This window comes from Podarcis liolepis (genome assembly GCF_965112155.1).
Source record: "Podarcis liolepis genome assembly, chromosome: 4".
Classification (NCBI taxonomy): Eukaryota; Metazoa; Chordata; class Lepidosauria; order Squamata; family Lacertidae; genus Podarcis; species Podarcis liolepis.
Window position 1 is genome coordinate 14,202,281 of NC_139558.1, and position 18,532 is coordinate 14,220,812.

The window sequence follows — 18,532 nt, forward strand, 5'->3', positions numbered from 1 at the left end:
GGGTGACAGAGAATGAAAGAACAAAACTGAAGTGTAGGTGGGTTCCTACAAGGCAAGACACAGTGATTACAGCAATAACCTTTATTGAACAACATAACTGGGAAACAGGGGCAAAGCAACTGCTTATATACATTCCAGAAACCTGGACCACTCCCACCGTGATTGGCTGTCTAAACTTCCAAGCTGCGAATCATGACTCAGAGTTCAAGGGCCAATGGCAGAGGCCCATATCCTGAAATGTTCTGTGATTGGATATCATGTATCGAAGCAGAACACAGGAGCTCAGAATCCTCAGTCCAGACTCAAGCTCAGGCAAACACAGACCACTGAATACATAACAAAGACTATGCCCCACCCAATGGTGAAGATGCATGTTCCGGCTCTGAGAGCAGAGAGCAGACGGGGGCGTGGCTGACACATGTCCTGGGGGCATGGCACGTGTCCCAGAGGCGTGGCACGTCACCCATGGGGGTGTGTGGCGTGCATCCGAGGGGCTTGGTATGCATCCATGGGGCATGGTGCACTGCCCCGGGGGTGTGGTGTGTGTCCAGGGGGGCGGCCACGATTGTACCCCCCCCCGATGGTGCCGGGGGCAGTGCCCTCCCCCCCATTCCTCTGCCAGTGGCCCCACCCATTATTCATTAGGCTCCACCGGGATCAGTATTTGACCCCTGAGAGGGGGGGGGGAAAGGTTCCCACCTTTACTTTACATGATCAGAGGTCCTTATCACAACCATTTAATCATGCAGGCTGTTATGTACTAAGCTTGGATCCTAGAACAATAGGCAGGTAGGATCCTAGAATGCAACAACTGATTGGCTTGCAGGAGAAGACCAATCAGGCTCCAGGAGGGAAACAGAATTAGCCAATCAGACGGGACTCAATGTGTAAATAACGTATATAAAGACCTGAGGTTTGGGGGGCAATTCAATCACTGTTTTACAAGCTGCTATAAAGAGCATGAAATCACTGCTGGACTCCAAGTATATTTCACAGGCATTCCCTGTCCTTTCAAGATATTATTTCGGGGTAATTGAAGGAGTGGGACATGCTGCTTTTTGTTGGCAAAAAGGCAGCATAGAAATGGGTGTGGCATGGCTAAGAACCACATTGCCTGAAGGTTTCGTTGCTGTTGTTTCCTTACGCCATTGATGCAGCAGCAACATCAGCACCAATCGCCAGGGGGTTAGTCCTACATAGCTCTGGCCAATTCACTTTCATGTGTGATGCAGATGGGGAACAGATGCAGTTTGAGGGGGAACATTTAATTAGTGCTTCTTTCAGGGCTTATTTTCCTTCACCTAAACCCGCACCTGTTCTGAATCTCCCATTAGGTCACCATCTTCCAACAGAGACTGTGTATTTAATAGTTGGTTAGCATTCAACATCTAAAGCACTGGGGAATCGCCTTGCTGGGAAAAGCTGCATCTGTAGAATTTCTTCCTGTCATGCTGCTGTTGCAGGTGAAAAGAGGGAGAAGGAATCCTAATTACCCACTGAATGAATGGAATGAGCAGGGGAATATTACAACAGCTGCCTCTGTACTTTGATGTTAGTTCAAAGGGCAGGGAGCTTTAACCTAGACTGAAGCAAAAGCATATCCTTTAAAAAGCCCCACCCCCCCGCATATATAACAACATGAAAAACAAACAAACCAATACAGTGGTACCTCGGGTTACATACGCTTCAGGTTACATATGCTTCAGGTTACACACTCCGCTAACCTAGAAATAGTGCTTTAGGTTAAGAACTTTGCTTCAGGATAAGAACAGAAATCGGGCTCCGGCGGCGCGGCGGCAGCAGGAGGCCCCATTAGCTAAAGTGGTGCTTCAGGTTAAGAACAGTTTCAGGTTAAGTACGGACCTCCGGAACAAATTAAGTACTTAACCTGAGGTACCACTGTACAGGGAAGTCATATTTGGTTCGGTTTGTGTGGTATACAAAACTACCATTTCTGTCATTATTCTTATTTTCATGTTATGTAGGGAGAATATGAAAAGAAATGTATCACTCCATGGAATTAACAGAATTATGAGGTTGGAAGGGATCACAAGACCCCTTGCAATGCAGGAATATTTTGCCCAACGTGGTTCTCGAACCACATCCCTGACATTAAGCGTCTCCTGCTCTACCAACTCAGCTATTCAGTTGGTACCTCAACCTATCGAGTCTCTCCATCAAAGTTCTTGCAAAGCTGTTGAGGAACAGCCCATTTCAACACAGTCATACCTCATGTTACGTCCGCTTCTTGTTACGTTTTTTCAGGTTGCATCCCGCAGCGACCCAGAAGTACTGGAAAGGGTTATTTCCGGGTTCCGCCACTTGTGCATGCGCAGTAGCACTAAATTGTGCTTCGTGCATGCACACAGGCACCAAATCGAATCACACACATGTGCAGATATGGCGCTTTAGGTTGCGGGCTTTACACATTGAGAATGGGACTCCGGAACGGATCCCGTTCGCAACCAGAGGTACCACTGTAGTTCTTGATAGAATGAATCCATAATACTATCCTGTGAAGCCAGCTTCCATATTTGTTTTTCTCATTGTACTTACTTTGTCAATCTTTCCATTAAAGCATACATTAGTGCCGTATTACAATTTCCCCTTCTTGACATGTTCCACCTACTGCCTTTGCGGCACAAAACAGGACAAATCCATCACACACTTTTTTTTTATTTTATTGCCCATGTTATGCAAATATATAGGATAAGTATTTGGGTCCCTTATTGAAGGAGGAGATTTATTGCACTGGATCTTCCAGGGTGTCTTATCTGCTGAATAATTGTAGGAATGACGTTGTGGAGAATGTGGCAAGATTTTTGAGTGACAGCATGAAATTACATCACCATAGGTCCTAAGAGCTATTTTGGACAGTTTTATCCTGAAGTATCTCCTACTATGTTTCATTAACTGTGTTGTGTCCTGATTCATGTAAACGAAGCACTAAGCCAATAAAGGAGATTGATTCCTCCATCTTGTTTTCCAATTTCTCACTATTACATAGTTGTCTGCAGCTAATAACATGGATAATGTCTATTTGCCAAGGAACACTCAGGGAAGCCTGATCTTGATGTTGCCTTGTGTTACCTAGAACCCACACAACATATTACCATGCTCTTGTGCTTCTCTTATTCATTTCCAGCGCTATTTTTCTAGAAAAAGAGGTGCCGGAACTCACCATGAACATATCCCTTGTTCTCTTATAATGGCAATAATACCAATACTGAGAGATGCCAGAACTGAGTTTCAGTGGGTTCCAGCTGAGTTCCAGCTGAAAAAAGCCCTGTTCATTTCTTTTTTTAATATATATATTTTTAATTAAATTTAACATATAAATTATAAAATGTACCACAAAACTTATCACGTATACAATCTTTTTGGACTTCCATCAGCACCTCTGATGATCCACCGTTTTAACCACTTCTTATGCATTTCTTAACTTTATATTGCCTTTACATCTCTTAACAAATCATCCTCCCCTTTGTCCATTTTTACAATACTTCTAATAATACTCCTCACAAAACTTCTTGCAGCCCTACAAACGTCATCTGTTCTTCACAATGACCGCTCCCCGCTTAAAATGGGGGGCGCCCTTTGCGTGGGCGCGTGCAGCCCCTAGATCTGGAGCGGCTCCAACAGCATAGGCTTGGCTTTGCCTTCCCTCAGTTGGGATACCTGGAGGTCTCCGCCTACCTCAGTCAGTTGTCCAATCCCACCTGGGGAAGCGTTGCCAAGGGGACCAGGCCAGGTAGGGGAGGGATTACCTGCCCACACAATAGAGGGAGGATCTTACCTAGGAATCCTCACTTGGCTCCAGAGCTTCTCCCACCCTACCCACCCTCAGTTAATGTCTTATTTTGCAGGTTAACTTTTCTTCACAGGTATGCGGGCGTTGCTACGTTAAGGTCGCTGTTAAAGGGCCGGAAAGGAATTTCCCTGCATTGGCAGGTTTCGCCTTTCCCGTAGCAAAACGTCACAACTTTGGCGGTATCAGGCCTTGGGCGGAATCCTTTTGTCCATCTTCCTCTTGTGGCGGCGATACTAGGGTTCCCCGTTAAAGGGGTTTTCTGAAGGGAGGCTTTGGCCGTACACCAAAAGGTCGTCATTGCTCTCTCCTGTGGCGGCGGCGTTACGGGGCGGCTATCTCTGCTTGAACATATGTTCTCCAGAGCCGGCCCATCCCCCACACAAACACTGGATAACCCTGATGCTCCCTAGGTCCCTGGCTGGGGACCGGGGAGGGAGAACGCCCAATGCCTGAGCCAAGGTCTACCCACATTTGAAATTTAATAAAGTTGTGGCCAATTTAATCCCATAGCACGTTGTCTTGAGTCGTTATTCCACATGACGGGGGGACCGTGCAGGATCTGGGGACTCCGCCTGTCCACGCAATTACTTTTCAAATAGTCCGTAAGTTTACTCCATTCTTCCGTGAATTTCTGGTCTCGCCGGTTTCGAATCCTTCCTGTTAATTTATCTAATTCTGCATAGTCCATTAACTTCATCCTCCATTCTTCAATCGACGGTAACTCTTCTTGCTTCTTGCCCTGTTCATTTCAATGATAAGAATGCAAGAGATTTGGACCTGATGCTTTTGTTCAAAAAATGGTGGGATTAGTACCTATTACCACAATTTACAATGCTGCACTGGTGCAGTAGATCTGACGCTTAACCTGACCCACTCATTTGCTACTGGCCTGCTTCACAGGATTGAGTCGTAAGCGCATATACCAACAGGCCACCTGAAAGAGAAACAACACTTTACAGGAAAACTGCACAAATTAATGCCTCATCTAATAATTTGTTATATTTACTCATGATGCCATTTCCACTTCGTGATCCCAGGAGATAGTTCAGTTCAAGTTTTACATTAAAGTTGTAAATTGTTTGTGTAGTCTTCCTTTTTGTGTACTCTTCCCATTTGTGTCACTTAAGCACAAATGTTCTCTATTGTTATTGCCGATACTAGAAGGATAAATCCTTTGGGTGCAATTCACACCTCAAGCTTTCACATTCTGTGAAGCCCTTCAGCTCACTCTGCCGTGATTCCGAATGCTAAGAACGCAGACAGCATACGCACAAAACACACGCTTGACATAATCGTAAAAACAGTTTTCAAGTTCATAATTCCTTTTTTCAATCTACAGGACTCATGAGCTTGCACATACTTAAAACACTAGTGCCCCATTTATTGGAGTCTGTTTGGCCCAAATAGGACTTCTAAATCAAACACATATTTTCTTTTCCTATTGCTTCTAGAGGATTTTTATTTTTATTTATTTTTTGCTGGAGGGTGGGGGAGAGGAGAGAGAGAAGGTTTGGGTTCATCTACAACTGCATGGAGAAGAACATGAAAACTCAGTAAAAAGAGCAAACTCCACAGCTGTACTCAGGTTGTGATGACGTATAACGTTGTCAGAAGATATCTGCATTTCAAATTATTCTTTATCATTTAGTGACTTAGGGTAGATTCTTCTAAAAAATAGTTTCATTACCCTGAAGTATCTCCGAGTAGCCAACTCATGAGTCTGGATCATGAAGCTCTATATCTGTGACTGACAAAATATGATGTGTGTTCAGTGGTACCTCAGGTTAAGAACTTAATTTGTTCCGGAGGTCCGTTCTTAACCTGAAACTGTTCTTAACCTGAAGCACCAGGCTCCCGGACCTGTTCTGGGGGCTGGGGTCAGGGGAAGCTCGGGCTTCCCCCGCCCCAGACCCAGAGTTAAAAACGAAGCCAAGACAGCGAGTGGGATCCATCCCGCTCGCTGTCTTGGCTTCTGCCAAAGCCGCGCGCAACCTCTCCCTGCTGGAGACAGTCAGCGTGCGGCTAAAGAGGAAGCCAATACAGTCAGCCAAGACACTCGCTGTCTTGGCTTCCTCTTTAGCCACACACATTTTCCCCCCCCCTTTATTTCCTCCCCTAAAAACTAGGTGCACCCTATGGTCCGGTGTACGCTCTGGAGCGAAAAATACGGTTAGTTAACATCACATAACCTCAACAGAAACTTTCTGCAAATGAATCAGAATGAATGCTCAACAAGCAGCTAACTTGGAAGCAACCTCAGCCCAAGGGTTTTGTTTCTGCTCTTTTAAGGAAAATCCAGATGGAAATTTAGCTATAGCTACATAGCTGCAGACACTTTTAGCGAAGTGTTGTAAAAATAATATTTTGCACCGTCATCATAGGAATGACACATTGCAATAGAGCAGGATAGCAAGCATTAGTATGCCTGGCTAATTAACCTCATCCTCGTGTAAATAAGATTAATTAGTAATTTTCTCCTCTAATCTGGTGGGAAACATGGATAATTATAGTTGTATTGTTTATGCAAATTTTACCCAAATAGGACAGAACAGGTTGCAAAGTAAAGTTCAGCCGAATGACTACTCCTGAACATACCGCCGAAAGACAGATAAGCTAATTAAGACATGCCATCTACATAAACAAATATGGACACCTACTCTTGCATACAGCTACCCCTCTGCCTCATTTATTCTAGACTTTCTAGTATAGTACGCTAGAAGACTGAGGTCACTAACTGGAAAATGTGATTTGTATGCAGTATTGACAAAACAGTGACTCATGTCGCACAAAGAAGGCAAGTGCCCTCAGAATAGCCGATGAGAATAATGGCAAAACTTTGCAATGAACAACAGGAAAGACAGTTTGCAGGGTGAACAGCATGATTCTGGCATGACAGAGGTCCATTTCATGCATTACCAGATTTGTCACCGAGGGCTCATTGAACAGGAAGCTGCAGACAATCCTAGCTCCTGGAAGAGTATACAGTGGTACCTCGGGTTAAGTACTTAATTCATTCTGGAGGTCCATTCTTAACCCGAAACTGTTCTTAACCTGAAGCACCACTTTAGCTAATGTGGCCTCCTGCTGCTGCCGCACCGCCGGAGCACGATTTCGGTTCTCATCCTGAAGCAAAGTTCTTAACCTGAAGTACTATTTCTGGGTTAGTGGAGTCTGTAACCTGAAGTGTATGTAACCTGAAGCATATGTACCCTGAGGTACCACTGTACCTGTTTGTTGGGCTAGGTGAAATTTTCATTTTTGAAAGGCCAAATGTTCATTTAAAAATGGGGGGATGGCAGTGGAAGAGGGGGCAAAAACATCTCCCCTAGTGCATGTTTTCAGGTCTGGGGTCACATGGGAGAGGGGATACTTACTTACTGTAGCGCTTTGATGACTACATCTGGATAATGGTCAGTTTTTTATCTCACAGAATGTCCCACTCCAAGAGACATTTCCAAGGGAAACTACAATTTCTCTGTGGTGGCCACCTTTTCCTTCAAAATGCAACCTGGAATGGGGCCAGGGCGTTTTTTCAGCTGGAATTAACACAGTTCCAGCACCTCTCATGTGGGCACTGTTGTCATTATAAGAGAACAAGGAAGGTGTTCTGGAAAACGCCTCTAGAAAAATAGCACTGGATGGAGCATTCTGGGAAATAAAAAAGGCCAACTTCCTGCTGGATGGAACATCAAAGAGTTCTAAAGTTTTCACTGCCGACAGCTTGAAGAAAAAGGCAGAGAACAAAACCAACCCATGTACAGTGGTGCCTCGCAAGACGAAATTAATTCGTTCCGCAAGTCTCTTCGTCTTGCGAGTTTTTCGTCTTGCGATGCACGGTTTCCCATAGGAATGCATTGAAAATCAATTAATGCATTCCTAGGGAAACCGCCTTCAGACCAGGTCCGGGGACAGTCTGTCCCCGGACCTCTTCTGAAGGCTGGGGGGGGACAAGGGCTTTTCTTCCCACCCCCAGCATTTTAAAAAACCCCGGGACAGCGGAGGACTTCTCTGCTGTCCGGGCGATCTTAAAATGCTGGCGGGCGGCATTTTAAAATCGCCCCGGAACAGCGGAGGACTTCTCCGCTGTCCGGGGTGATTTAAAAGCCCCTGGGAAGGCAGGCAGGGGGGACAAAGACTTTCGCCCCCCGCCCGCCTTCAGAAGGTGTTCCCGCCCCCCCCGCCCCGCTTCAGAGCAGCGTTCCGAAGCGGGGCGGCTGGGGCAGGTGTTCCCGCCCCCCGCCCCGCTTCGGAGCACCGGGAGAAGCGATCTCCCCGCAGCCCCTTGCTTCAAAAGAGGTCCGGGGACAGCGGGAAGCACAGCGCTTCTTCCCCGCTGCCCCCGGACCTCTTTTGAAGCAAGGGGCTGTGGGGAGATCGCGATCTCCCCGCCGCCCCTTGCTTCAAAAAAGAAGACCCGCTGTCCCCGGGGCAAGCTTCGTTTTGCGAAGCAAGCCCATAGGGAAATTCGTCTTGCGAGGCAACTCGAAAACGAAAAAACCTTTCGTTTTGCGAGTTTTTCGTTTCGCGAGGCGTTCGTCTTGCGGGGTACCACTGTATATGGCATTTATTGACTTGACTAAGGGCTTCGACACTGTAAATCATACTGCCCTGTGGACTGTCCTTCTGAAAATCAGCTGCCCAAATAAATCTGTACAAATCCAAACACAACACGTGGCTAATAAATTTGTAAACATCCTTCGGCTGCTCCACAATAATATGACAGCAACAATCACAGATAACAATGGATCTCAAAGTGAACCATTCACAGTGGGATCAGGTGTTAAACAGGGATGTGTTATTTCCCCAACTCTATTTATTATTTTCATCCTACACATTGTAGAAGGGAAACTCCCCACTGGGGTAGAAATCATATATCGAACAGATGGAAAGCTCTTCAATTTGAGTAGGTTGAAAGCAAAGAGTAAGGTTACCATAACTTCCATCATAGAGCTTCAATATTCTGATGACAATGTAGTGTGGGCACACTAAGAGGGTGACCTCCACACTATCCTAAATATATATGTAGAAGCTTATGAAAAGCTTGGGCTATTGCTCAATATCCAAAAAACCAAAGTGCTGCACCAACAAGCACAAAACAACCCCTCTGCAGCACCACAAATCCAACTTAATGGTGTAAAGTTGAAAAATGTTGATCATTTTCCCTACCTAGGCGGTTATTTTTCTACAACGGCCCACATTAATGCCAAAATCCAGCATTGCCTGAGCTCTGAGTGCAGCTTTCTCCCGACTGAAGTGAGGAGTTTGAGGACAGGGACATTCACAGGGAAACCAAGATGCTTGTTTGCAAAACTATTGTACTACCAACTTTACTGTACACTTTTGAAATATAGACCACTTACAAACACCATCTCCAACTCTTCAGAAGGTTCTATCAATGTGTCTCCAAATTTTTTTACACACCACTTGGGAATATAGGCAAACTAATGCTGGAGTACTGGAAGAAGCAAAGATCACCAGTGTCAAAGCAATGGTTCTTCAACATCAACTTTGTTGGACTGGTCATGTTGTTTGGATGCCTGATGATCGTCTTCCAAAGCAACTACTCTATTCCGAACTTAAAAATGGAAAGTGTAGTGCTGGTGGTCAACAAAAGAGGATTAAAGATGCCCTCAAGGTAAATCTTAAAAAAAAAAGTAGTATGAACACTGACAATTGGGAAACACTGGCCTGCGAGCACTCCAATTGGAGAACAGCCTTTACCAAATGTGTCATGAACTTTGAAGATACTCAAATTCAGGTCGAAAGGGAGAAATGAGTTAATAGTAATAACAATAATTTTATTATTTATACCCTGCCCATCTGGCTGGGTTTCCCCAGCCACTCTGGGCGGCTCCCAACAGAGGACTAAAAACAAAATAAAACATCACACATTAAAAACTTCCTTAACAGATCTGCCTTCAGATGTCTTCTGAAAGTCAGATAGTTGTTTATTTCCTTGACATCTGATGGGAGGGCATTCCACAGGGCTAAGATGAAGGCACATTTGGCAAACCCTCTCCCTGATCAACGCCCACCCAGAAACCTATGTCCCCACTGTGGAAAGGCATGTGGATCCAGAACTGGCCTCCACAGTCACTTACGGACTCACTATTAAGACCGTGTTCATGGAAGACAATCTTACTCCGCTACAAGTGATCGCCAATAAAGGATGGTACATCAAAGGGGTCTAAAGTTTTGTCCACCCCAATGGACAACAATGGACCCCTGAAATTCACTGAAATGCCCCCCATTTCACCCTAGCCCCATAGTATGATACCATGTGCTCAAACCTCTGTTTTTCATATTAACTATTTCCACTGTTAGTCAGAATACCCAAGGAATTTAAAGTTTGTGTGTCCCAATATGGCTTGACCTGATCTGCTCCTATTGGACTCATGTGATGCTTTAAACTAGCCTTCTAGGCACTTCTCAGCTGCAAAAGTAGACCAGAATATGTTTTTTAAGAGAAAATATGTTTATAAAGACATATTTTGTGAAGAACGTATTAAAACATATTTAAATTTTATTTTAAAGCATAGATTAATGTAGAAAACAGAATTATGACCGAACAGGCTACAGATAAGACTGAATCCTTCCCTCCTATTTTTTAGATGTGTACCTGAAACCAGCACTGCATTTTCAAGCCATTATTTCCAGAGGCATAGAAGAAAGTTCTGTTAGTGCAGAATTCAGCTTTCTGAGAATTTCAGCCTTCATTTGAAGAACAGACGAAGCTCCCAGATCCTACAGCTGCTTGAAATGTATACAAAGGCTGTAAAATAACAGAAACTAGAGAAGTGGCTTGAGAATATTTTCCTTGGGAGTGGCAGTAGGCCTTCAGTGCCCTTGCCCATCCCATGGCCAAGCAAATCAGCACACACAGCAGTACAAATTGTGCGAAATTAAGAAAAATATATGCAGAGTTTGCATACTTTATGCCAACAGCAAACCTGGAATTTTCTACTGTGGAGATTGGAATGGAAATAACTTGCGCTGGAGCTAGACACATCAAAGACGCATTTTAGTTAAACATGTTGTAAACTCTGTACAGTGGTACCTCGGGTTAAGAACTTAATTTGTTCTGGAGGTCCATTCTTAACCTGAAACTGTTCTTAACCTGAGGTACCACTTTAGCTAATGGGGCCTCCCCCTGCTGCCGCGCCGCCGTGGCACGATTTCTGTTCTCATCCTGAAGCAAAGTTCTTAACCTGAGGTACTATTTCTGGGTTAGCGGAGTCTGTAACCTGAAGCGTCAGTAACCTGAAGCATCTGTAACCCGAAGTACCACTGTATGAGAAATCAGGTTGACAAAAACGGAGCTCCACAGTGCCATCTGGTTTCACAGTGTTATAATGCATATACAACACATATAAAACACTTTTTGTTTACCAATCTAGCTGAGCCCTTGGTTTTGGTATTTTGGTTTTTTTTTTTTTTTTAAGAATTAAGTTCATACTACCTTCCTTAACAGCTACAGAACATATAGAGTCAAGTGGCTGTGAAGTTCTGCCCACAGTAGGTGTGATACCGCTGTGTCATCAGTTGTAGCCGGGGCATAGTGGAAAAATTGAATAATATTTTAGCAGTATTTCCTCTCCACAATTATTTTTTCAGGATGTGAGAACCCTCCAAGTGTCCCTATTTTCCATGGACAGTCCCTGATTTACAGAAGCCATCCCGGTTTCTGATTTGATCCCTGAATGTCCCACTTTCCCTTAGGATGTCCCTATGTTCATGAGAAACCATTCCAGGCTTGTCGTGAGGTCGTAGGGTTGACAAGAGGAAGGGATTAGCACATGAGAGATAAGGACAAGGGGATCATTTGCAAACTTTGTTGTGATACCCATTAGAAAGCAATTCCTGGCTGAAACTGTCTTGAGAATTTATTATAGTGGCCATTTCCACACACCCCTCCCAAAAGCGATCAGGCTTGCCATTTCTTTTCAAACAACTGACTTTTACAGTTTCACCTTTGCACCACGAGTATCTTAGCAACCATCAAATCTTGGCTGAGTCTTTCCAGGTAATTTACAGTTCATTTGTTTCCATCCGGCTCAAAAAATTACAAGGTCAGACTGTAATAAGAATGTGACCGATAATTCTATAGTCTGGAGACCCACTTAGAAGAAGGGACAAAAGCCTAGGTGAGATGGGGGTGCTAGAGGCAGACAGGATACAACCAATTTTAAACATGCTCCATTGATTTCACATCGAACATTTGCTTAAATCTCACTGAAATCAGCACGACTTAAAAAGTGCTGGATTATACATGCCCTCTTTATCCAATGGAAAAATCAGGACTTTTAAAAAAGAGATTCAATTTGACTCCCCAAAATAAGAATGAGAAAGACAACTGAGATCATTCAACTGAAATGGTTGAAATAATTCATTTGACCTACGTGTGAGTCAGTGGTATCTCAGATGATTCTGTTTAAACCATCATGTTCACTGTTTTATTAGTTCAGATTTATCCTGACTTTTCAGTTCATTAATTTCTATGTAAAGCTTATACTATTTAGAGTAGTGGTATAATGCACACATATGGTTTTAAATTCCTGGAGTGAAAATGGCTAGAGCAAATTTCAATCAATCAATCAATCAATCAATCAATCACACTCTAACTGATTGTCATTGATCAATTAAAAAGAGAGAGTGAGAAAGTGGTGCGTTGTGGCACATAATTAAAACAATTGCATGGAATGGTGGATAGTCAAATAATCTGATATTTGAGAAACATCCTGTCTCCAATTGGAATAGCAAGCAAGTAATGATATACAAAGATGAAAAGAAGCAAAATGGCATGTGAATAAATCGTTTGGAAAATCTTCCCTTGACTAAAATTATTACACATTTGATTTCATGGATAGGAAGATAGGAAGCTGTCCTTGCTCCATCTAGCTCAGAATTGTCAATACTGACTGAGCGTGACTGCTTTATTTCAGATTGTGATATTTGCCTCACAATTTGAATAAGGGCTCAATACAGGGATATGGTTAAAGGTGATTTTCCATCCCAAGGAAGACCTGTGCCAAACCAAAACAGAAGTGCAGGCAGGCATAAGATGTGCTGGGAGGCAGAAATTCTTCCCAACACCCAAGCCATAGGTACTGGGAAGCCATAGGCCCCCTTGCCCACTGCTCAGCATTCAGCAGGTGGTGCCTGCTAGGCTACATGAGGACCATAAGAAGCAGCCTGCGCCCCACTCTATTCATCTACATGCGGTGGTTAGTGGTGTGTCCTTCACTCAATGTGTGCCAGAAGGCTGGCTGGTATCTAAAACGCTCACCTGTTTGTGGTCAATGGCCAATAAACCAAACGGTCAGATGAAACCCCATCCCATCACAAGCCAATCAAATTCAGAATAGAGCAAAACAGGCCAAAAAAAAGAGAGAGCTCCCCAAAATCACTGTGCCTCATGCCAATCCTATTATAAACCCCATCTGCAACACCTCAAAAGATTCCATCAACGGTGTCTCCGAAAAATTTTACACATCACTTGGGAAGACAAGAGAACTAAAGCCAGTGTACTGCAAGAAGCAAAGATCCCCAGTGTCGAAGCAATGATTCTTCAACACCAACTTTGTTGGACTGGTGCCTGATGATCGTCTTCCAAAGCAACTACTCTATTCTGAACTTAAAAATGGGAAGCATAATGCTGGTGGCCAACAAAAGAGGTTTAAAGACTCTCTCAAGGCAAATCTAAAAAAAGGTAGCATAAACAACTGGGAAACACTGGCCTGCGAAAACAGCCTTAACCAAAAGCATCATGGACTTTGAAGAAGCATGAACCCAGGACAAAAGGGAGAAATGTGCTAAGAGGAAGGCACGCTTGGCAAACCCTCACCGTGATCAATTCCCACCGGGAAACCTATGTCCCCACTGTGGAAGGAGATGTGGACCCAGAATTGGCCTCCACAGTCACTTACGGACTCACTGTTAAGACCGTGTTCATGGAAGACAATCTTACTTGGCTACGAGTGATCACCAAAGAAGAAGACTCAGCTCCACTTGCCAACTGCTCAAGCGTGGGATTGTTGTGGAGGATGGGGGAGTGATTAAAAAAATAATCAACTTGTCATATACCATTTAAATTATAGCCTTAGACTGCTTTTTTTTTTAAGTCAAATTGCCTCCCAGATCAGTTTATATCAATGTATACAATTATATACCTATAAAATCCAACAGAGCAACTGAAAGCAGTTAACGTGGTGGTGATTAAAAAATCAGTCCTGTCAGACTGGGAATATCCCCTCACTCACCCAAGTTGAGGATATTCCACTGTTCTCAGCAGAGTTTCTTTTCTGTCGGCAAAGCGGCTCACCTATATGTCAAACAAAGCTTTAATAATAAAGAAAATGGCAACACAATAGCATGCTGCCTGAGAGAAACTGAAACAACAGCATGAGGGGGGAAGGAAGAATGACAGTTGGCCTCTCTAACGGAACACCTGAAGGGAGGGGCCGATTCCGGAGCACAACACAAAAACCCCACCCACCAGATGCCAGACATTCTACTATTCAAATTAGGCCCCAGTATTTTTCTAAGAGGGATGACAGGATGCAATTGCAAGGAAGAGAAGGAAGTGACCTTGCAGAAGCCAGCTGTTATAGGCCGTCTCCCCTGCCTCAACACTACTGGCTCCAACAGGTCACATGAAGAGAAGTAGATTTCACCTGCACACTGAAGGAAGCCAAACAAGACCTGCTTCCACACCGTGGTGGAGCAAACCCACACCCAACTACTAGTTGGTGGTAGTGCTGTTTTTCAAGAAAAAGTGGTGCTAGGACTCACCCTGAACACTCCTCCCTTGTTCTCTTATAATGGCAATGAAACTGAGTTTTAGAGAGTTCTGACTGAAAAAAGGCCTGGTTGGTAGTGATCTTCCCAGTCCAAACTGGAGATACAGAAGCAGATGACAACCTTACCAAAATACCCCTCCCACCAATCTGGAGTGAAATCTTTGAGGAATTTCAAAGGGAAGCAGAAGAGGTAAAAGGCTTGTGACATTTCTTAGGGCAGTGGAGAGCCGCCCACCTCTAATTGGAGAGTTAAGCAACCACAGATGACGGATCAGAGAATCTGAAGGAAATCCTGCTTTTTGTGGATTTTTTTAATGCTCAGCAAACACTTATTGAAACCGTACCTTTCATTAAGAGACACATGTTGGACAGATTCTTTCCTTAAAATGCATGTTTCAGAGCACTTTCCCCTGTCAAATCTGCATTCTTGTGTGCGTCATTTGCAGAAGTGCACAATCTGACTGGCAGCTGAATTCTGATTAGCATCCAAATCTGGAACCAGCAGACTGAGTTGGTCAATGTCCCAGGGGAGCTTATTGCTGTGTTTTATTAACTACTAGAACTTACATGGTTAGGAGCATGACTCAAAAGATGGTTTTTCTGAACTGTAGAGGACTAGAAGCGAACCAATTCATTATTAATATATCCTCTAAGGTATAGAGAATTTATTCAGGAGAGGAGAACCAGAAAGCAGCAAGTTCCCCATTAGTTGGAGTCTGTGATAAGAGCCCTTGGGGAAATAAAATTTTATGTGTTATTGAGTTTTATAATTGATGGATACATTAGGAAAAGCAGCCCAGTTAACTGATCGTCAGCATATGTTCTGCAAACTGGTTATTTCAGAGGGCTAAGTTGGTCCTACTCATTCATTGTGCAGTACTGCAACATAATGTATATTAGATTGTTGCAGATATTAATATTGTACAGTTTGAAGTGACTGGAAGCATAAGAACTGACTTCTTTTGGAAGTCAGGCATTGTCCAGGCCCATAAAAATATTATTCAAAATTTTACTGGCAGAACTCTTCAAAACAAAACATAAAATATACATCCAAAATATCCATACAATGTAGTGGGCTCTCCAGTATAGGCTCAGCATCTAAGAAAATATGAAATAATCCAAACAGACCTCGAAGCAGATGTCTGTCTTTCCCCACAACCTGCATTCCAGCTTCCATTTGCCTTAGGTTATTTACTCTCCCTTCAGAAGAGCTTTTACTCCATGGAGTTTGGGAAACAAAGAACTAAAGGCAACTCCCTTTCAAAATGGAGATTTGCGACTCAATACCTTCATCACATGACCAAATGCTCACTCTCAGGACTGAATAAAAAAATAAAAGTCATGAACTAGTTACAGCTCAGAGAGAGCTCTTCTTGTTGTCGATATAGCTTCATGGAAAATTCCCATGTTAAACCTTTTCACCAATACACATTTAGGCATTCTCATTTCAGTGTCAATCAAGCCCTTATACTTAACATAAACTAAGGTTACCAGATTTTTTCCAATGAATCCAGGGACACTTTTCAACTTCAGTAGGAATGATAGGATTTTCTCAGGGGACTGATTTGTAAATCCGGGGACTGTCCCCAGGAAACGGGGATGTCTGGTAACCTTAACATAAACTATAAACAACCAGTTGCATGATTAAGTGGTTGTTTTGAACTAGTGGATATGGTTTTGCATGCATAAGGAGAGGTGCCGCATTTTTACAACTACTCCATATTGATTTCAGCCCATGACAAATCTCGGCCCTTGGCTTGGAATTAGAAGTTGTGGGTTCAAATCTTTGCCTGGCCATGAATATTTTTTCCCCCTCAGATCATATCCTCTTATCTCCCTGCCTGTGAAATAGGATCTTGTAGGACGTTACTGACAGATGTTCTGCAAGAATGGGCAAAATGCATATGGAGCAGCATTTAGCGAGCTGGCAATTCTGTGCAAAGTGATTTCAGCTATTAAAGAAAATGTGACTAAAACTGACCTGGTCGGACAACTCCAAGCTAAGTGGTTTGTGATTCACAGCCCCCAAAGTGCTGGTAGTTGTGAGGTTAAGCAGATACTGTGTGCAAAGAAGGTTATAAGGTTAATGTTCTTCATAATCCATGAATCTTGGGCTAATGGTGTGAAAGAACATACTACAGCTGCTGTGTTGAAGTATTTTAGTTAAGGACCAAACTACACAAAATTATGACATCTCTTTGGCCACTGCTGCACCTATAGCTATTCATCTGGGATTTCTCAATAATACCAAAATTGATAGATTCCCCCCTCTCTACTTATGGTAAAGTACGTCCTCCTCCTCCTCAAATTACTTTATTTTTCAGTTTCTAAAATATTATTATTATTATTATTATTATTATTATTATTATTATTATTATTATTATTATATTATTATTATTATTATTATTATTATTATTAGTAATTTTGCTGTTTTCTATTATTATTTAGGTGGAAGCAGCAGAGTACATCGATTCTGGCACATGTTAAAATATTTTAAAATCTCTTCCAGAAATAACAGGCAGCGTATGTGTGTATTGTGATGCCTGGACATGATTGCAAGAATATTATAAGACCAGCTAAAACTGGCTTTTTTGGGGGGGACCCCACCCCCCCAACTTTACTCCTTCATGTTCACATTCCATCTTCTTTGCATCAGCCCACTGAGGTTCAGTCTAGCCAGAACTTCTGCTTCTTTTCTTTTTCCTGTTCTCAGTTGGGAGTGGTCCTAGTGAGATATTTATCCTTCCTCTCTCTGCAACAGAGCATCCTGTGTTCTGTTCAGCAGACAGTTCTGAGCTCTGCTTAAAAATTTAAACAGAACAGCGCACAGGCATCCACACACAGCTCTAGGGGGAAGCAGATATAAATTAATAAAAGTGGCAAAAATGGCATGCATAATACATCACAAAACATCGTGCATTATCACAACAACAAAAGAATGGGGAAAACACCCTCTTTTCCATACATGCTAGAAGACTTTGAAGGAAAAGGGTGTGTCCATCCCCACCCCCTCAGCCCAATGATGAGAAATCCAATGGGTTTGAAATGGAGACCCCTAGGAGGAAGACTTATAAAAAGGCATTAAATCATTTCTTTTGGAAAATAGTCTCCCAGCCCTTCTGGATAAATGAGTGGGAAGGGGAGAAGAGGCAGGATGAAGACGGGTTGTTGTGGGAGGCACAGAACTGGAAGACAACAGGGCAGGCTTTCACAAGGGAGATGGGACAATTGCAGTATTCAAAGCAAGGGTGATCCCATAAGTGAGCAGCGCTTTGCTCAAAACAGAGCAGCATCAATTACAGGCAGACTTAATGGCATCTTCCCTATGGTGAATCGGACTCACGCCTGTTTTGTTGCCCTCTGTTCTTGCAGCTCCTTGTTCCTGTTCCTCAAGTTAAAAAGGCCCAAAGGTGAGAGGGTAGCAGGCAGTAGATGACTTTATCAATGCAGTCCTGTAGGGCAGAAATCTCAAAACAGAGCAGTAAATAAATGGTGACTTGATTAGGTAATTTTGATACCCTCCTAATTATTCTCAGATTCCTTGTTTCCATTACACTGCAGGGAACACTTCTACATAAAGTTGTCTACGGAGGGATGCCTCTGAATTGTGGGTTGTGTTCTAAGACACCTCTCTGTCATATCATGAGCGTAGTGGCAGAGCACATGAAGAAAGTTACTGGTTCAGTTTTGTCGTATCCAGTTTAAAGAAATAGTTTGCAGATGATGAAACAATAGAGAGTAGGATCTGGAGAGTAGGGATGCATCATTTTCTTTTTCTTTTCTTTTCTTTTTTATTAAGTTTTACATTTTATATTCAACATATTAATCATATAAAGGAAATAATAATAACAACAGCAACAGCAACAACAACAACAACAACAACAACAACAACAACAACAACAACAACAACAATAACAACCAC

General features: G+C 43.1%; 1 long non-coding RNA gene across 1 annotated transcript; it reads right to left on the bottom strand.

Moving 5' to 3' along the window:
• Positions 1–4,398: 4,398 nt before the first annotated feature.
• Positions 4,399–14,212, bottom strand: LOC310706119. The gene is made up of 3 exons (XR_014525698.1): positions 14,071–14,212; positions 10,431–10,561; positions 4,399–4,550 (listed from the first exon to the last, which is right to left on the bottom strand). It is a non-coding gene; the product is annotated as an uncharacterized lncRNA (long non-coding RNA).
• Positions 14,213–18,532: the final 4,320 nt, after the last annotated feature.